The sequence below is a fragment of the Lagenorhynchus albirostris genome, chromosome 4 (assembly GCF_949774975.1).
Source record: "Lagenorhynchus albirostris chromosome 4, mLagAlb1.1, whole genome shotgun sequence".
Taxonomy (NCBI): domain Eukaryota; kingdom Metazoa; phylum Chordata; class Mammalia; order Artiodactyla; family Delphinidae; genus Lagenorhynchus; species Lagenorhynchus albirostris.
In genome coordinates this window covers 105,862,483-105,883,739 of record NC_083098.1, presented here as the reverse complement: position 1 = coordinate 105,883,739, position 21,257 = coordinate 105,862,483, and the positions used below count along the sequence as shown (strand labels likewise).

At 41.0% G+C, this 21,257-nt stretch overlaps 1 protein-coding gene across 5 annotated transcripts in view; it reads left to right on the top strand.

Annotated features, from left to right (window-relative positions):
* Nucleotides 1-21,257, top strand: part of C1QTNF7 (C1q and TNF related 7) — a 125,544-nt gene that overhangs the window by 39,835 nt on the left and 64,452 nt on the right. The window contains exon 1 of one of the 5 annotated variants that reach the window (XM_060148494.1): nucleotides 2,922-3,028. The exons of the other annotated variants lie outside the window; for them this stretch is intronic. The gene's annotated coding sequence lies outside the window, so the exon portion shown is untranslated. Of the gene's footprint in view, nucleotides 1-2,921; nucleotides 3,029-21,257 lie in introns of those variants that run through there. 5 annotated transcript variants of the gene reach the window in all.

Below are 21,257 nucleotides of genomic sequence, written 5' to 3'. Positions count from 1 at the left end.
CTATTTATTTTCCTTGGTTCACCTTTTCCTACCCCTCCCTTCCTTCCCTGTAGGTCCTCCTGTTAGTGGTCTAATTGCTGCAGATACTTGGGAAAAACATCCCTGCCCTCAGGGAGTTTACAAACCAGTAGAAAGACAAACATTATGCAAATTATCTTAGAAGTATTATAGCTATTGTAACAACTACTACAACTGTGAAGAAACATTCATGAAGTTTTACAAAAGGAAAAAAATTACGAAGGGGAAGTATAGGATAATATGTAAGAGAGAGCAAGGGAGAGCTAAGGTCGGTGAGGAGCAGGTCAAAGAAAGCTTCCCTGAGGAAGGAACACAAGTTGAGCTTGAAATGATGAGAAAAATGTATCAACATAAAGGAGGCTGAGAAGAAAGCAGGGAGAAAACATTCTGGGCAGGCTCTCCACAGCTGTCAGACTAAACTCAGTGGGGACCCCAAGGGAAAAAACAGAGCTCCTTCTACCCCCTTTGCCTTCTCAAAGTGCTGTGGGTAACAATGTCCTGCCTCAAGGCGACTGAGCTGGGAATTAGCATGAAAGAGAAATAGAGGTTCCTGGCTCAGAATCAAGGAGAGAAAAAGAGGTGGAGGCAGAATGTGTCATGGAAAGAGCAGAGCTTTGGTTACCACAGTTTACATTTGGACACGGCCCCTTATTGGCTTTGTGACCTTGGAAAGGGAAATATCGACTATCATAGTTGTTGTGAGGATTGACTGAGAACAGAAACAAGCAGGACCTTATGCCCGGTAAGGGCTCAATAAATGTTAGTTCTCTTCTCTCACTTTCTCCAGGTTCACTATGGACTGAATTTGTGTCCCCCGCAAAATTCATATGTTGAGACCCTGACCCCCAATGTGAATGAATCTAGAGATAGGATCTAAGGAAGTAATTAAGGTTAAATGAGGTCATAAGGGTGGGGCCCTGATCCAAAAGGACTGTGGTCTTATAAAAAGAGGAAGAGAGAAAGAGATCTCTCCTTCTCTCCATTGTGAGCAGACACAGCAAGAGGCAGTCTACAAACCAGGGAAAGGGCTCTCCTCAGAACCTGACCATACTGGTTCCTTGATCTCAGGTTTCTAGCCTCCAGAACTGTGAGAAGATAAATTTCTGTTTTTGAAGCCACCAGGCTATGATATTTTGTTATGGCATCCCAAGCCGACTAAAACGAGGCTCACTTAGAAAATTGCTCTGCTAGATGATCAAGTGCAAATCTTAATTGCAATGACATTTAAAGAATAGATTTATGAAAGGGCAAAGGAAGAGGTGGAATAACTAAACATGATCTGGTTTGGGGCTTGAGCAATTTAAAAAATGAGACTGACCTTGATTCATTTGGTGTTTGGTTGTGACGACTTACAAAACAAAGATCCAGTCTGTGTCAAGACTTCAGATCCTTTTCCATGTGATTGAGCAAAATGTTTTCTCCTTGCGTTTATTCTTACTGTTGCATGAGAAATGGAAGGACACTTAAACTCTAAGAAAACCAGTAGTGGCCAGCATGGGGAGACAAGTGTCAAGAGCTGGGATGACAGGGAAGAAAGGTGAAATATACTCCTTAAAAGGAGAAGAACAAAAGGCCAAGGACCCAGGATCTCAGACACTAAGGGCTGTGAGCCAGTGCCACAGATGAAATGGAAGTGCTGGTTGCACCACCCCATCAACAATGTGTTCTGTGTGAAGTGCTGTGCTGAGTGCTGGCAAACACTGCTTTCCAATTTCAAAGCCTGCACAGGCTGATAAGCACCATCTCAATGAAGACCTCATTTGAATTTCACCACAGCAAAAGCAGGTGAGCACAGCAGGAGAGGGATCATGTCTCCAGAGATGACGCTGTGGTTTAGAATATTTAAATGGGGCTCCCTTTCCTGGTAAGTGTTAGAGGCAGAGTGGCCAAGCCTTGATTTTCTGATTCCAGACCCAGTGTCCTTTCCATAGCAAATGTCAAGCCTTGCTCTACCTAGTCATCTGATCTTGACCTGGTTTTCCAAGGTCAAAATTTTCTCCATGCCCCATACCATTTTCCAACCAATATTTTCCTTTTCCACCAAGGTCACTTGATGGTTTCTTCTAGAACAGAAAATAATATTGGTGGAACATGAGAATGGAAAGGAGAAGAGAAGTGTGTAATTTGGGCCAGGTTGATAAAAGTCCATCATATAGTGTAATTGCTTTCATCTTTGATGATGCTTATTCATAGAGATCATCATATTGTATGACCAAGCAAGTAGAGCTATTATTAGGATTCCCATTTTGCAGCTGGGTAAACTGAGACACAGAAGAATTAAGGACAGAAGTATCCAGTGACATGTGTCCTAAAGATCAAGAGCCAGACCTCAAAATTTTGTGCCTGTCTCCACCTACCTGTAGGGGACAGAGTTCTGGTTTGACTGCCAGGGGGGCTTTTGTTTCCAATCCTTCCCCTCACAGCCTGTGTGATCCTGGTCAAGGCCTGTCACCACTCATCTTGATCTTCCTCTGTAAACTGAAGGGGCTGGATGGCCTGGTCTCTAAGAATATTCTCTAAAGTGGCTCATGAGAAAACAATCACAACCTGCCCTGAAGACCCATCAAAGGTGCCCCTGATTTCCCCCAGCAAGAAATATAAGATGCTGTCCAACTTGAATTTTACACTTTTAGAGCAAATATTGTCTAGACTCTTTGTGCTGTTTCTCAAGTGTGATTCGGGGAGTGAGTCAACTGATAGAGGAGGAGATTTATTTTTGCTTGTGAGGTTCACAAACTCTTCTTTCAGGCTCTATCGAAACATGGGGAGGTCTGTGTAGGCCGTGACATCTCCACACAGCGTGGGCCTGGCTGGTTCCTCTCCCCCTGCCTCTGCTAGAAGCCTGGGAGGATGCTTTGGAAATGAATCAGGAAATTACTTATCACTCTGAAGCCCCAAAGAGCTATGAGTCCTCCTCACTGCCAAAGGGAGGGGGATTTCAAGTGAAAACTCCACATCTGTGTGCAGTAGAGTTCAAAGACTCAAACTGTTGGAAGGTCTTGCAAGCGACGTAAGTAAAGATCCCTCTCTCCTGATTGAAATGAACCTCTTCAGTCTTTTTTTCCTCCCAGAGATGAGTCATTTGGCTCACGCTGGTGTTACTCTTTCTCTGTTCTTCGCTGAGGTTTGGGGGTGTTTACTGACCTGGAGTTTCTCAATGAAACATCTCCTCTGGGGGCAGCTCATGTGGAACAGAAGAGAGAAAGCAAAAGTCAGAATCGGCTTTGCTTGGGTTAGTTTTGAAAACAGCCCTTGACTTGGCAGATATGCTCTCTCATGGCTATAGATCCATAAACAAGAGGAGTAAGAGGCTGATGTGCACACTTGTGGGAGCAAACAGAAGGAGCTCCATCACCTCCCCTGAAAAACAGAATGATCATCGAGTCAGTGGCTACATAATTCAAGCTGAAGGTTTTTCCTTTGTTTTGTAGGCTTTAAATAGAGGAAAAAGAAAACATTAAAGCTCTTACTGTCTTGTGGAGATTTCCTTGTAGCAGTATAAACTGTGCACTCAATTTACTTTTGGTTAAGGGTGCTGATTTATTTACTGTTTATTTTATTAAATAAATGTGCCCATAACTGCATATAGCTTTGGAAACGACAATGCATTCATTGCAATATATGTGTGTAAATATCTAGACTGCATTGGTAAAACTACGAGTTTGAATTAATAGTAATTCTATGAAAGGATTGCATAGTTTCATAAATAATGCATTGTTCTAGAACGTGTCTTTTATGACTATTTTTTTAACATCTTTACTGGAGTATAATTGCTTTACAACTGTGTGTTAGTTCTTGCTTTATAACAAACTGAATCAGCTATATAAATACATATATCCCCATATCTCCTCCCTCTTGGGTCTCCCTCCCTTTCCCACTCCTCTAGGTGATCACAAAACACAGAGCTGATCTCCCTGTGCTATGTGGCTGCTTCCCACTAGCTATCTATTTTACATTTGGTGGTGTGTATATGTCAATGCCATTCTCTCACTTCATCCCAGCTCACCCTTCCCCCTCTCTGTGTCCTCAAGGCCATTCTCTACGTCTGCGTCTTTATTCCTGTGCTGCTCCTAGGTTCTTCAGAACCTTTTTTTTTAGATTCTATATATATGTGTTAGTATACAGTATTTGTTTTTCTCTTTCTGAGTTACTTCATTCTGTATGACAGACCCTAGGTCCATCCACCTCACCACAAATAACTCAGTTTTGTTTCTTTTTATGGCTGAGTAATAGTCCATTGTGTACATGTGCCACATCTTCTTTATCCATTCATCTGTCAATGGACACTTAGGTTGCTTCCAAGTCCTGGCTATTGTAAGTAGAGCTGCAATGAACATTTTGGTACATGACTCTTTTTCAATTATGTTTTCTCAGGGTATATGCCCAGTAGTAGGATTTCTGGGTCGTATGGTAGTTCTATTTTTAGTTTTTTAAGGAACCTCCATACTGTTCTACAAAGTGGCTGTATCAATTTATATTCCCACCAACAGTGCAAGAGGGTTCCCTTTTCTCCACACCTCTCTAGCATTTATTGTTTGTAGATTTTTTGATGATGGGCATTCTGACTGGTGTGAGGTGATAACTCATTATAGTTTTGATTTCCATTTCTCTAATGATTAGTGATGTTGAGCATTCTTTCCTGTGTTTGTTGGCAATCTGTATATCTTTGGATAAATGTTTATTTAGGTCTTCTACTCATTTTTGGATTGGGTTGTTTGTTTTTTTGATACTGAGTTGCATGAGCTGCTTGTAAATTTTTGAGATTAATCCTTTTTCAGTGGCTTCATTTGCAAATATTTTCTCCCATTGTGAGGGTTGTCTTTTCGTCTTGTTTATGTTTCCCTTTGCTGTGCAAAAGCTTTTAAGTTTCATTCGGTCCCATTTCTTTATTTTTGTTCTTGTTTCCATTTCTCTAGAAGGTGGATCAAAAAGGATTTTGCTGTGATTTATGTCATAGTGTGTTCTGTCTGTCTTTTCCTCCAAGAGTTTTATAGTGTCTGGCCTTACATTTATGTCTTTAATCCATTTGGGGTTTATTATTGTGTATGGTGTTAGGGAGTGTTCTAATTTCATTCTTTACATGTAGCTGTCCAGTTTTCCCAACACCACTTATTGAAGAGGCTGTCTTTTCTCCATTGTATACTCTTGCCTCCTTTATCAAAAATAAGGTGACCATATGTGTGTGGGCTTATCTCTGGGCTTTCTATCCTGTTCCATTGATCTATATTTCTGCTTTTATGCCAGTACCATACTTTCGTGATTACTGTAGCTTTGTAGTATAGTCTGAAGTCAGGGAGCCTGATTCCTCCAGCTCCGTTTTTCTTTCTCAAGATTGCTTTGGCTATATGGGATCTTTTGTGTTTCTATACAAATTGTGAAATTTTTTGTTCTAGTTCTGTGAAAAATGACTTTGGTAGTTTGATAGGGATTGCACTGATTCTGTAGATTGCATTGGATAGTATAGTCATTTTCACAATGTTGATTCTTCCAATCCAAGAACATGGTATATTCCTCCATCTGTTTGTATCCTCTTTAATTTCTTTCATCAGTGTCTTATAGTTTTCTGCATACGGTTCTTTTCTCTCCTTAGGTAGGCTTATTCCTAGGCATTATTTTCATTTTGTTGCAGTGGTAAATGGGGATGTTTCCTTAATTTCTCTTTTAGATTTTTCATCATTAGTGTATAGGAATGCCAGAGATTTCTGTGCATTAATTTTTTATCCTGCTACTATACCAAATTCATTGATTGGCTCTACTAGTTTTCTGGTAGCATCTTTAGGATTCTCTATATATACTACCATGTCATCTGCAAACAATGACAGTTTTAGTACTTCTTTTCCGATTTGGATTCTTTTATTTCTTTTTCTTCTCTGATTGCTGTGGCTAAAACTTCCAAAACTATGTAAAATAATGGTGGTGAGAGTGGACAACCTTGTCTTATTCCTGATCTTACAGGAAATGTTTTCAGTTTTTCACCATTGAGAATGATGTTTGCTGTGGGTTTCACATATATGGCCTTTATTATGTTAACGTAAGTTCCTTCTATGCCTACTTTCTGGAGGATTTTTATTGTAAATTGCTGTTGAATTTTGTCAAAAGCTTTTTCTGCATCTATTGAGATTATCATATGGTTTTTCTCCTTCAATTTGTTAATATGGTTTATCACATTGATTTGCGTGTGCTGAAGAATCCTTGCAATTCCTGGGATAAAACCCACTTGATCATGCTGTATGATCCTTTTAATGTGCTGCTGGACTCTGTTTGCCAGTATTTTGTTGAGGATTTTTGCATTTATATTCATCAGTGATATTGGCCTGTAGTTTTCTTTTTTTGTGACATCTTTGTCTGGTTTTGGTATCAGGGTCATGGTGGCCTGATAGAATGAGTTTGGGAGTGCTCCTCCCTCTGCTATATTCTGGAAGAGTTTGAGAAAGATAGGTGTTAGCTCTTCTCTAAATGTTTGATAAAATTCGCCTGTGAAGGCATCTCGTCCTGGGCTTTTTTTTGTTGGAAGATTTTTAATCACAATTTCAATTTCAGTGCTTGTGATTAGTCTGTTTATATTTTCTATTTCTTCCTGGTTCATTCACAGAAGGTTCTGCTTTTCTAAGAAATTATCCATTTCTTCCAGGTGGTCTATTTTATTGGAATATAGTTGCTGGTAGTAATCTCTCATGATCCTTTGTAGTTCCGCAGGTTCAGTTGTTACTTCTCCTTTATCATTTCTAATTCTGTTGATTTGAGTCTTCTCCCTTTTTTTCTTGATGAGTCTGACTAAAGGTTTATCAGTTTTGCTTATCTTCTCAAAGAACCAGCTTTTAGTTTTATTGATCTTTGCTATTGTTGCCTTCATTTCTTTTTCATTTATTTCTGATCTTTCATTTATGATTTCTTTCCTCTGCTAACTTTGGGGGGTTTTTTGTTCTTCTTTCTCTAATTGTTTTAGCTGTAAGTTTAGGTTTTTTATTTGAGATGCTACTTGTTTCTTGAGGTAGGATTGTATTGCTATAAAGTTCCTGCTTAGAACTGCTTTTGCTGCATCCCATAGGTTTTGCATCATCGTGTTTTCATTGTCATTTGTTTCTAGGTATATTTTGTTTTCCTCTTTGATTTCTTCAGTGATCTCTTTGTTATTAAATACTGTATTGTTTAGACTTCCTGTGTTTGTATTTTTTACAGATTTTTTCCTGTAATTTTTATCTAGTCTCATAACATTGTGGCCAGAACAAATACTTGATACAATTTCAATTTTCTTAAATTTCCCAAGGCTTGATTTGTGACCCAAGATAAGATCTATCCTGGAGAATGTTCCATGAGCACTTGAACAGAAAGTATATTCTGTTGTTTCTGGATGGAATGTCCTATAAATATCAATTAAGTTCATATTAATGTATCATTTAAAGCTTGTGTTTCCTTATTTATTTTCATTTTGGATGATCTGTCCATTGGTGAAAGTGGGGTGTTAAAGTCCCCTACTATGATTGTGTTACTGTCAATTTCCACATTTATGGCTGTTAACATTTGCCTTGTGTATTGAGGTGCTCCCATGTTGGGTGCATACATATTTACAATTGTTATATCTTCTTCTTGGATTGATCCCTTGATCATTATGTAGTGTCCTTCTTTGTCTCTTGTAATAGTCTTTATTTTAAAGTCTATTTTTTCTGATATGAGAATTGCTACTTCAGCTTTCTTTTGTTTTCCATTTGCATGGGATATCTTTTTCCATCCCCCCACTTTCACTCTGGATGTGTACCTAGGTCTGAAGTGGGTCTCTTGTAGACAGCATATATACAGGTATTGTTTCTGTATCCATTCAGCCAATCTATGTCTTTTGGTTGGAGCATTTAATCCATCTACATTTAAGGTAATTATCGATATGTATGTTCTTATTACCATTTTCTTAATTATTTTGGTTTTCTTATTGCAGGTCTTTTCCTTCTGTTGTGTTTCCTGCCTAGAGAAGTTCCTGTAGCATTTGTTGTAAAGCTGGTTTGGTGGTGCTGAATTCTCTTGGTTTTCATTTGTCTGTAAATTTCTCCATCGAATCTGAATGTGATCCTTGCTGGGTAGGGTAATCTTGGTTGCAGGTTTTTCCTTTTCATCGCTTTAAATATGTCTTGCCATTCCCTTCTGGCCTGCAGAGTTTCTGCTGAAAGATCAGCTGTTAACCTTATGGGGATTCCCTTGTATGGTATTTGTTGTTTTTCCCTTGCTGCTTTTAATATTTTGTGTGTGTGTTTAGTTTTTGATAGTTTGATTAATATGTGTCTTGGCATGTTTCTCCTTGTGCTTATCCCCTATGGGACCTTCTGTGCTTCCTGGACTTGATTGACTATTTCCTTTCCCATATTAGGAAATTTTCAACTATGATCTCTTCAAATATTTTCTCAGTCCCTTTCTTTTTCTCCTCTTCTTCTGGGACCCCTATAATTCAAACATTCATGTGTTCAATGTCCCAGAGGTCTCTGAGACTGTCCTCAATTCTTTTCATTCTTTTTTCTTTATTCTGCTCTGTGGTAGTTATTTCCAATATTTTAGCTTCCAGCTCACTTATCCTTTCTTCTCCCTCAGTTATTCTGCCATTGATTCCTTCTAGAGCATTTTTAATTTCATTTATTTTATTGTTCTTCATTGTTTGTTTGCTCTTTAGTTCTTCTAGGTCCTTGTTAAACGTTTCTTGTATTTTCTATTTCCAAGATTTTGGATCATCTTTACTATCATTACTCTGAATTCTTTTTCAGGTAGACTGCCTATTTCCTCTTGTTCTGGTGGGTTTTTACCTTGCTCCTTCATCTGCTGTGTTTCTCATTTTGCTTAACTTACTGTGTTTTGGGGTCTCCTTTTCGCAGGCTGCAGGTTTGTAGGTCCCGGTTTTTTTGGTGTCTGCTCCCAGTGTGTACATTTGGTTAAGTGGGTTGTGTAGGTTTCCTGGTAGAGGCAACTCGTGCCTGTGTCCTGGTGGATGAAGCTGGATCTTTTCTTTCTGGTGGGCAGGACCACATCCAGTGGTGTGTTTTGCTGTGTCTGTGACCTTATTTTGATTTTAGGCAGTCTCTCTGCTAATGTGTGGGATTGTGTTCCTGTCTTGCTACTTGTTTGGCATAGGGTGTCCAGCACTGTAGCTTGTGGGTCGTTGAGTGGAGCTGGGTCTTAGCCTTGAGGTGAAGATCTCTAGGAGAACTTTCGCTGTGTGATATTACATGGAGGTGGGAGGTCTCTGGTAGACCAATATCCTAAACTCGGCTCTCCCACCTCAGGGGCACAGGGCTGACATCCGGCCAGAGCACCAAGACCCTGTCAGCCACACGGCTCAGAAAAAAAGGGAGAAGAAAAGAGAGAAAGAAAGAAAAAAAAACATAAAATAAAGTTTTTTAAAAATAAAAAATTTTAAATGTTATTAAAAATTAAAAGTAATTTTAGAAAAGAAAGAAAGTAGAGAGCAACCAAACCAAAAAATAAATCCACCAAGGATAACAAGCGCTAAAAACTAAACTAAGATAAATATAGATCAGAAACTAGTCAGTTGCATACAGAAAACCCCAAGTCTATAGTTGCTCCCAAAGTCCACCGCCTCAATTTTGGGTTGATTCTTTGTCTATTCAGTTATTCCACAGATGCAGGGTACATCAAATTGATTGTGGGGATTTAATCCACTGTTCCTGAGGCTGCATGGAGAGATTTCCCTTTCTCTTCTTTGTTCACACAGCTCCCGGTGTTCAACTTTGGATTTGGCCCCGCCTCTGGGTGTAGGTTGCCTGAGGGCTTCTGTTCCCCCGCCCAGACAGGACGGAATTAAAGGAACAGTTGATACGGGAGCTCTGGCTTACTCAGGCCAGGGGGAGGGAGGGGTACGGAATGCGAGGTGAACCTGCAGCAGCAGAGGCCAGCGTGACATTACAACAGCCTGAGGCACACCGTGTGTTCTCCGGGGAAGTTGTCCCTGGATCACAGGACGCTGGCAGTGGTGGGCTGCACAAGATCCCAGGAGAGGAGGTGTGCATAGTGACCTGTGCTTGAACACGGGCTTTTTGGTGGCTGTAGCAGCAGCCTTAGTGTTTCATGCCCGTCTCTGAGGTCTGCGCTGATAGCCGCAGCTCGCGCCCGTCTCTGGAACTCGTTTAGGTGGTGCTCTGAATCCCATCTCCTTGTGCACCCTGAAACAATGGTCTCTGCCTCTTAGGCAGGTCCAGACTTTTCCCGGACTCCCTCCCGGCTAGCCGTGGCGCACTAGCCCCCTTCAGGCTGTCTTCATGCAGCCAACCCCAGTCCTCTCCCTGGGATCTGACCTCCGAAGCCCGAGCCTCAGCTCCCAGCCCCTGCCCGTGCTGGCAGGTGAGCAGCCCCTCTGAGGCTGGTGAGTGCTGGTCGGCGCGGATCCTCTGTGCGGGAACCTCTCCACTTTGCCCTCTGCACCCAGTTGCTGTGCTCTCCTTCATGACTCCAAAGCTCCCACCCTGCCATCCCCTGTCTCCGTCAGTGAAGGGGCTTCCTAGTGTGTAGAAAGTTTTCCTCCTTCACAGCTCCCTCCCACAGGCGCAGGTCCTGTTCCAATTCTTTTGTCTCTGTTTTTTCTTTTGCCCTACCCAGGTACGTGGGGGAGTTTCTTGCCTTTTGGGAAGTCTGATGTCTTCTGCCAGCATTCAGTATGTGTTCTGTAGGAGTTGTTCCACATGTAGATGTATTTCTGATGTATCTGTGGGGAGGTGATCTCCATGTCTTACTCCTCCGTCATCTTGAAAGTCTCCCTTTACGTGTATTTTAAATTAGATTGTGGTTAAGGGCTGAGAAGTAATTGCAGGAATGTAGCTCACTTAAAAGAAATAGTTCTGTTTCGATCAACCTCTGTTCCGCGAGTCCCTACAGCTTCACCAGGACCTCATGTCCTTTTCCAGGGTCCCTCATCAAGAACCCTATGGCTGCAGGGAATATGTGTGATGCAGTGAATCATAAGGTGGAGGGATGTATGTCTGGAATGTGAATGGAAATTCTTCAAATATTGGGAAATACCTACTGAGCATTTGCCATATTTTTGGCTGTCTACTGGCCATGTGTCATGTGGTCTTTGGAGAAGGTGGCTCACTGGTAAAGAGTAGTGTCTCTGCAACCAGAGCACCTGGGGACACATGCTGAGTAGCCTCTGTGTGACCCAGGGTTGGTTATTTAACTCCTCTGTGCCTCAGTTTCCTTTCCATGAAATAAAGGTAATAATAGTGGGGTTCGCATGAAGCTTGAGAGTTAATATAAGTGAAGTATTGTTTTCGTCTCACATATATGAGAAACTGAGGCTAGCAGTAACTAAGTAACATGCCCATGGCAGCACAGGTGATGGCTGGCAGGGCTGGATTTGGGAGTAAGTGATCCAGCTTTATCATAATGGAGGAAGTCCACATTTCTAACCACTGTCTCCTTCCCTTGTGTTGTTAGGTTCTTTCACATGCATCCTTTATCCATCCCTCTTTGTCTCTTGAAATAGTCTTTGTTTTAAATCTATTTTGTCTGAAATGAGAATTGCTACTCCAGCTTTCTTTTGATTTCCATTTGCATGGAATATCTTTTTCCATCCCCTCACTTTCAGTCTGGATGTGTCCCTAGGTCTGAAGTGGGTCTCTTGTAGACAGCATATATACGGGTCTTGTTTTTGTATCTATTCACCAGTCTATATCTTTTGGTTGGAGCATTTAATCCATCTACATTTAAGGTAATTATTGATATGTATGACCCTATTACCATTTTCTTAATTGTTTTGGGTTTGTTATTGTAGGTCTTTTCCTTCTCTTGTGTTTCCTGCCTAGAGAAGTTCCTTTAACATTTGTTGTAAAGCTGGTTTGGTGGTGCTGAATTCTCTTAGCTTTTGCTAGTCTGTAAAGGTTTTAATTTCTCTGTCAAATCTGAATGAGATACTTTCTGGGTAGAGTAATCTTGGTTGTAGGTTTTTCCCCTTCATCACTTTAAATATGTCCTGCCACTCCCTTCTGGCCTGCAGAGTTTCTGCTGAAAGATCGGCTATTAACCTTATGGGGATTCCCTTGTATGGTATTTGTTGTTTTTCCCTTGCTACTTTTAATATTTTTTCTTTGTACTTAATTTTTGATAGTTTGATTAATATGTGTCTTGGTGTGTTTCTCCTTGGATTTATCCTGTATGGGACTCTCTGTGCTCCCTGGACTTGATTGACTATTTCCTTTCCCATTTTAGGGAAGTTTTCAACTATGATCTCTTCAAATATTTTCTCAGTCCTTTCTTTCTCTCTTCTTCTTCTGGGACCCCTATAATTCGAATGTTGGTGCATTTAATGTTTTCCCAGAGGTCTCTGAGACTGTCCTCAATTCTTTTCATTGTTTTTTCTTTATTCTGCTCTGCAGTAGTTATTTCCACTATTTTATCTTCCAGGTCACTTATCTGTTCATGGCCTTCTAGGTAAATGTTCTTGACCATGGACCGTGAGGATTTCAGGCAAGGAAACTGAAGCTCAAAGACGTGAAGATGTAACTCAAAATCATACACTTAGAAATTAGCAGGGCTGGGGGTGAAGCACAGATTTTTGAAGTCCTGTGCTCTTTTCACAACCCCATCCTCTGGACCGGGTCAGGCCCATACTGCCCCCTGCAAGGAAGAGTGAGCTAGTGGAGGATGATTATGTTTGTCATTCAGGAGGCCTTTCCTCTGTGCCTCATTAACTAAATAAAGCAGGTCCCTGGGTCCCTGTGTTAATCATTCACCAGAGGATTCAGATCTGCGTCAAAGTTTGACAGTCACACTGTTCAGCATGTTTTGTAATCTGGGAAAAATGGATTGTGGCATCCCATACGACCTTCACCTGAAGGAGGTGAAAAGTTCTGTTAAGGACAAGAGATGGAGCACTTTCCCCCATTCAAATTTTTGGATTTCCCTGTGGTCAGAACCAACATTATTTCAGAGTGATTTACTGTCTTGTTTCTGTCCCAGTGTTTTCCTCATCTTTCAGTACATGTGACCTTCTAAGCCCTGTGATCATCTGAACTTCTTGTCATAAACCCCTTTGATTGCATCGGGCTTCAGTGTCAGCAGATGGGTAGATTTCTTTCCCTTTGTAGGCCTTTTATTATAAGTCAGTACAACTCAGTGGAATTCACCACTGTGTTAGAAGAGCATGAGCTGTATCTATAATCTGAGAAAATTACTCAATGAACTTTACACAGAGAAACCAGCAACATAGAATATTCACAGTGCTGAATAAAACATAATCAGATTGATTTCTCTGGAGATTAGGGCGGCACAGAGACATACAAGACAACAGGGAGATGTCAAAACACATACCAGGAAGTCCGGATACCTCAAAGAGAGGTCACGGAAGGTGTGGTAGAGCAGGAACCATTGAACACTGGAAATAATTTCCAGTGTTGGCCAGCTTCAGGATTTGAAGTGAAATATCCCTGGCTTTGAATCCTGGCTTCACCACTTTCTAACTCCAAGGCTCCAGGTATGTCATTTACCTCTCAAGCGTGTGTAACAGACATAAACAATCAGCATAATACCCAGCATAGTAGATGCCCAATGAACAGAAGTTCCTTTCCTCCCAGTTCTGGTCCATTCAAGCAACAAATTTTTATTGGGCACCTACTATGTACTAAGTATTATTCTAGATACAGTAGTGAACAAGAGCCCAGGTCTCTGCCTTCATACCTTTAGAGGAGGAGTCAACAGAATTATAAATCAGAATGTAATTTGGAAGACTGATAAATGCTATGAAGAAAATAAAATGTGGTCATGAGACAGAGTAACTACAAGGGTGGGGAAGGGGATACTTCTTTAGCTAAGGTGGTCTGGGATTGCCTCACTGAGGAGGTGGTAGTTAGCACAGTCATGGATCATAAGAAAAACACCAAAGCCATGGTTAAGCCACTAACTCACCACATGACACTAACCAAGTCATTGAAACTTGTTAGGTCTTGGTTCCATCACCTCCAAACTGCAGAGGTGGAGGAAATCTATGGGGCTTCTATTAGTACTGAAAGTGGGTTTTGTCGGTTCCTTTCCCTGTGTTAGGATCTTATGCCATGAGTGATTGTATAAGAACAAGAAAAACAAAATCCCTGAACCAAACTATACTACAGTTATTTCATTCTTTCATTCCATTCTCTGGGTTTTTTTCAAAAAGTTTTTCTTAACAAAGATAAATGAATAAGTCCTAAGTGAATGACGATTAATTAGTGATTCCTTTTAAAACGCTCAAATCATCACAATTCCTAGGGATTACATTGCTGGAAAAGACAAGAACCACTGAACGGCAGATTTTTAGAGATGAATTATGTGAGCTTCCCAATGACTTCATGTGTGGCTTCAAGTCTGAAATTGCACATATGTCAGTGGAGCCAAGATGCAAAGCTGCCAGAAGTTGGCTGATCCAACACTCTATTAGCCAAGAATCATGTGCATGGCTTTAAGAAACAATACATGGTCTGAAATGTTTCCTTTCTTAAAATTGTGCAGCAGACCTCACTTGGGACTGAGACACCATCCATCCAATGTGAAGGTCACAGTGCAGATAACTTGTACCAGAGGAGTCTTTGTCTCCCAATCCACCAAATATTTGTGGTCAGAGTACTGTTGGCTGGAACAATCCAGATGATTGTCTAATTACTCCATTTTGCTGTTAGCACCATGGTATAAACCCCAATTATGGATTGACAACTTTTGTATGCATGGCAACCTAAAATGTATAAGTCAATGTTTTCGATTCTCAAATACTGATATTTGGTGCTTAATTTATAAAAATGTGATCTCTCCAAATTGCTAACACATTTTTTAAAATTGTTTTGAAAACAAGGTCCAATGTTAGAATCCAAGCACTGAAAAATAAGAGCAAAGAGGATGAGATTAGGACTTTGAATTTAATTAACTTGTAGTAGAGAGTTATGGGCAATTCAGGGATGCTCCTTGAAGCTCTAAAGCTATTGTAAGCAGTGAGCGGCTGTCCAGTAGGGAGAGCAAGGTAGGAGAGAACTACTATTGGATACTCACTATTTTTTTTTTTTGGCGGCGTTGGGTCTTCGTTGCTGCATGTGGGCTTTTCCTAGTTGCGGAGAGCGGGGGCTACTCTTTGTTGCGGTGCACAGGCTTCTCATTCCAGCGGCTTCTCTTGTTGCAGAGCACGGGGACTAGGTGCGCAGGCTTCAGTAGTCATGGCTCATGGGCTTGTTGCTCCGTGGCATGTGGGATCTTCCCAGACCAGGGCTCGAACACATGTCCCCTGCATTGGCAGGCAGATTCTTAACCACTGCACCACCAGGGAAGTCCTGTGTACTCATTTTCAATGCAAATGATATTCCAGCATTTTACATACATTAGCTCCTTGCCACAATCCAAGTATAGTGTGGCTATGTCTCTGCTTATTTTACAGATGAGAAGCTGAGGCTCAGTGTAGTTAAATAACAATCAACTTCACCGGCTAGGAAGTGGAAGAACTACAACTTGAATCTAGGGCTGCCTTACTCCACAACCAACCAACTTGCCGCTCCACTACTCTGCTTTAGAAAGATAAAGGGCTTTTTATTCCCACATGCAATGCACATTCTATTTAAATTAAAAAAAAGAATTTACTGCAAGTTTTTAAGTGTTAAAATGGCCTCCTGAGGGAAAAGTCAGAGGATTTGTCATCTTTGGAGAAGAAGAACTACTATGTATGCTATTTTAATGATATTTTTCTTTATTAATACTAGAACCAGATACATCGACCAATAAGCAGTACAGATTTAAATGATGTTCCTGGTAGTTATGGTGTTGCTGGCAGTTTCTTGGGCTTTATCAGATTCTATTAAAACAGGATTGGTTATCCTATATGTCTGGGATAACTCCAGAGGGGTCCTTCCCCAAGGTGAAAAGATGGACAAAATGATTCCCCAAGTTCCCTTCTAGTTTTTCCAACCAAAGACTAAGTCTGCATCCAAGCAAAGCAAAATGGTGGTGATGGGCTAAGTCCAGCCACCTCACTCTGCCTCTCCTGCTCCACGCCAATTGCTTTGGGTAAAGTGATGTCCAGACTTTTTGGAAGAAACATAGTCTCTATGATCACAGGCTCTGCTGGCCATTTTCCCACAATTAGGCTGGGGACTTAACTCTGTTCCAGTTTGTGCCCAACTAAACGAACACCATGCCAATGAATCTAGTATCTAACTTGAGTCTGTACTTCCAATGCTTCAGAACTATAAATCAGGACCAAAGTCACATAAAAAATGGAACACTGTTGGAAAGCAGGAATGTCTTTCAAAATTCTGGCTATTATGTGTATCAGTTAGGATTGCACTTGTCTGTGAGTATCTGAAGGCCCAGTTCCTTTCACATGGAAGGGGTTTATTTTTCTCACGTAAAAATAAGCTGAGAGGTAGGTGATCACAAGATGGCGTAGCTGTTCAGATGTCACCAAGAAACCAGGCTCCTTCTATATTCCTGCTTCACCAGAATTAGCATGTGGTTTACATCCTCATGATGGTAAGACGGTTGCTGCATCTCTAGGCAGTGAGTGCATATTCCAGGCAGGAAGGCAAAAAAACTTCCTGTCAAACCTTGGCTTTTTATTTGGGAAGGAAAGCCCTCTTCTGGGACTCTCTGTGTGCATCTTATTGACCAAACTGTGTCAATGGCCACCCCTAGCCGCAAGGGACTCTGGAAACTTGTGTCTTCTGTTTCCAGTCTTCCATATAGAGAAAGGCAGGGAAGAAGTGGATTGGGATGGTTCATTAGCCAGTCTACAGTATTTGTCAAAATATGCTATAAATTCCTATTTTTGAAAGCAATAAATTTGGAATTTGATACATAAATAGAACTACATTACATAGACATTTCTTAGCTGCATTTATTTTAATACTTAATTGTGAGCATGAAAATATTTTAAAACAAGTAATAAGAAGTAGGTGGGGACAGGATTCTACCTAAAGTACTACAGAGTAATGAAAAGAAATGGGTTGGACGTCAGATGAAGGTGTGGATTCCAGCTCTATACACAACTAGGTGTGGAATGTCTCTGGACCTCAGTTTCTTTATATCCAAAATAAGAGTAATAATAGCTACCCATAGAATTGCTTTAGAATTAGATTAGATACCATATAAAGAGTCTGACAAATAATAGACATTCAAGAAATAGTAGTTCCCTTCTCTTTTTGCTTTGCACCTTTTATTTGACAAGTGCAAACACCTTCATAAAATCAAATTCAGCCAAGAGCTGACAGTTGAAGAATCAACCCTTTGACTGCAAGAAATTAGAACAAAGCCCCTGAATGGTGTGTAGCCTTTCTTGATCAGCACACACCAAGATTCTTTCATTTTGGGCTTCACCACATTATCTTAGCAAACCAGACAAAAATGTCTAAGTAATTATGTTTTTCAAGCTGCATCATATACTTCAAAGTGCCATCTGCTTATGACATGTTACAAAACAGAGTCAATAAAGCCATTTGGTGACATTTTAAAAAGTGACTTCAGTGTTTGTTACCAAGGGATATAATTCTTAGAATTTGTGCAACTTGTTCTGTGCTGTTGAGATGTGAACTGAAACCTTCACGGAGACGTTCAACTGTTTCAATACATTATCTTCATCTTAACCCGGGCAGCCAAGTTTTAAATTGAGTTTCTTTCTATTTTAATTATCTCCTCATGTCATTCTGACCTTTCCAGTCAAAGATGGATGACTAAAGCTTATTACCTCATAATCACCATTGCAAAATTAAAAATGGGAAACAAAACAAACCAAAAAGAGTTCACAGAATCAAAATCTGGTCATCAGCCAAAACCTCATTTCTGCATTATGGTAAGGTGGGGAAAAAAATGATAGAATGTAACTCAAAGCCATGGATTCTTGTTCATGTATGAATTCTGTGACCTTTAGCAAGATATTTAAACTTATTCTCTGGATCCTTACCTGGAAAAAGGAATGAACACACGTGCCCCTCCCCTCTCACCTGGTTATTGAGATAATGCAAGACCTGCTAGTCAAAATAATGTATGATCTGCTCAAGTCTATTTTGTATTTCCTACCTATTATGGTACAGTTTGTACCACATTGTAGCATGTAATGAATCCCATAACCTTCTCAGACTTCCATCTGAATTCTCACCTTATTTTTACAGCCAAACTTTCTTAACAAGGGGCCATTATCTTTCTCCGCTCTCTTTTTCATACCCTTAGTCTGAACTTAGCCACTTCTTCCTGGAGTGTAGCTCGTCAGACTAAATATCCAGCTCTCTGCAGGCTGACCACATTTTTCTGTCCCCAATGCAACCAAATTCATCTCATGTTCATTGAATATATGTATATTTTTTCATTTTTATTGGAGTATAGTTGATTTATAATGTGTTAGTTTCAGGTGTACAGCAAAGTGAATCAGTTATACATATACATATAACTGCTCTTTTTTCGATTATTTTCCCATATAGACCATTACAGGGTATTCAGTAGAGTTCCCTGTGCTATACAGTAGGTTCTTATTAGTTATCTATTTTATATATAGTAGTATGTATATGTCAATACCAATCTCCCAATTTATCCCTTCCTCCCCCTTACCCACCGGTAACCTTAAGTTTCTTTTCTACATCTGTCTGAATATATATTTATTTATTGAATCAGGAGTGATACAAACAGAAAAAAATCTCTGCCCTTTTGGAGATCACATGTCAGTCCTCTGGCCTCCTCAGGCCAGGCATACTGATAAAGACACTGATAATATCAAAAATCCAGTGTCATGCCCTCTCCTCTCTCTGAGCGACTTCCCCCAAGTATCTCTGTGCTGTGCCCACATGTGCTCCTGAATTCCTCTACGATAGTCCTTATGCAAATCAGGGTCCAAATCACAGTCCACTATGCAAGTCATGTACCTTAATGGTGTCATCTTGAGAATGGTAACTTTCATATGAAGAATGCAATCTCTTGTCTTCCCAAAACTGATCATCTCCATGCAGCCAGAGTGTTACTAAGTTCTGGGCAGAGATGTAGAGAAAGCCACCTCTCCATGTTGAGTCACCTGACCCCAAAGTAGTTGTGCTTGTACCCAAAGACTCAAGTCTTCACTGGAAATGTCTTCCTGAAAAGTTTTCCTAGAAACACTGCTTTCAGCCCCTGACATTAACAACTCTCTCTATAAATCCTCAAAACCAGAACAGAAACAGTCTCTACTCCCCACTGTCTTTATATATCCCCCTCCCTATTCAGACACTTGTGCAGACACATCCCCCAAGACTCTCACCCTTAATGGTCAATATCTAATGTCTCATTGGTCTTGGCTAGACCACTCTAGAAACCAAGGAAATCTGGGAAATTTATGGCAAGTTTTGAGCCTTCAAATTGGTATAGTTTGGAAATAGTCATCACCAGCTACTCCTAAGCACAGAAAGGCTGGGCACATATGGATGCTTTCAGAAAGTGGTTTCTGAAGAGTTGATATTCTTTCTTCACCCCTTTTTTGTCCTATGAGACGCCATTAACCTACAGGTTTTATTTTCCTTGGAAGAACAGAGATGCATGGTGGTTACAGGTGGGTCAAGGGAGCCAAGTCAAGGTTATTTCAAGGATGGAAAGAGACTTGAACATTTGTACAGGCTGAGAGCAAGCAGTCAGTGGTGGAAGTTGAAGACACCCGAGAATGAGAGAAGGTCATCTAAGTGAGGCAAGAGGTGGGTCGAAACAACCACCTGGGGGGAAGGCTTGGTCTTAAAAAATCATGAGTCTTGACTCACACCTGTGTCCACTGAGACAGGCAGGAAGTGAGTGAGGATGGTTGGGAATGTGAAAAAATTAAGGCTAAGAGGGAAATTGAGGGAATCATGATGATGCTTTTTTGTTTTTCTCTAGGAGGTTGGAACTGGGGTCATTGCTTAAGATAGGACAGTGAGCTGGTCAAGTGTGTGCCGCAAGCACCCAGACTAGTTCTTGTCATAAAGTAAGTAAGCATGAGAAAAAATATTATATTCCCTTCTTTTCCCCTGACATTGAAATTTATAGCAAATGTTTATCTCCAAAAGGCCTCATATAAAAATAGCCAGCATGACATGACCCATATATTTTGCATTTTAAGCGAAACACGTGAGCCTTCCTGAAACTTTTATTTTAAATCCTGAACTATAATGACCTCTCTAAACTCATCTCAGCTTTGAAAATAACTTGGCCCAAGTGCAGACTGTCAGAGAGGCCCCCTGACCACACATATGCTCTCTTTGTGACCCACAAGTCTGGAGAATGTTCTGGAACTTCTCCAGCAAAGAGGTGTGTGTAGGAGGAAAAGGGAACTCTTGGAGCTTTTGATTTTAGTGCTGTGACAATTGTTGCAGACATGACGAATGAGGGAGATAATCTAAAACATGGGCCGTTTGCATGTTTGGCCTTTGAAGATTTTAATAAGCATCAGCTTTCCTGGGCCAGATCAGGTTCTTAGCTCCCAAATGTTTCAGATTTAGACTGTCTTCCTTTGATTATTTAAAATCCTAAGGGTCAGTTCAGGGAAGTTTCATGCTCAGACTTGAGGGCAGCTGGCGGGTGAACCAGAGCAGGTAGTGACCTCTGGGGGGAGCTCCGACTTCTCCTTCCCTGGCCCTACCTTCCCTCGCCCACATCACAGTGAGAGGAGCACAGATATGGGTGGACCGGGTCTAGATTCAGCCAGTGTTTCAGGAATCCCCAAACAAGAATTCTCTTGTGAGAACAAAGGTAAAACTTGGGAGTTTCCTGAACAGTGGTGTTCTCAATCTCTGTCTGTCTCTCTCTCTGTCTCTGTCTCTCTGTGCCCCTCTCTCTCTCTGTCTCTGTGTGTCTCTCTCTCCCCCCTGCTCTCTCTTTCCCTCTCATCTCATCTCTTGCAAATAAGTAAGTACTGGTCACTTTGGCTTGCCTTTTACGACTTCTGGTCACTCACAAAACCAGTACAGTCACAGGGAGGCAGGATTAAGTATCCACAAAGTGCCTGGCACTATTCTAGGCACTTAAAACAGAGCCGTGATCAAAACAAATTCCCTCCTGCCAGAGTCCAGTTGAGGGATAGACAGACAAAGAAAACACAAAGATGTGTGTGTGTGTGTGTGTGTGTGTGTGTGTGTGTCAGAGGTGATGAGGACCACAAAGAAGGAAGTGGGGTAAGAGAGGGCAAGTGTGCTGCTTTAGACAGGTGGGTCAGAGAAGGCTGGGGGCAAGGAAAGCCAACATTTGAGCAGAGACTTGAAGGTGGAGAGGAATGAGCCACACCAGCATCTGGGAGAAGAGTGTTCTGGGCTGGGGCG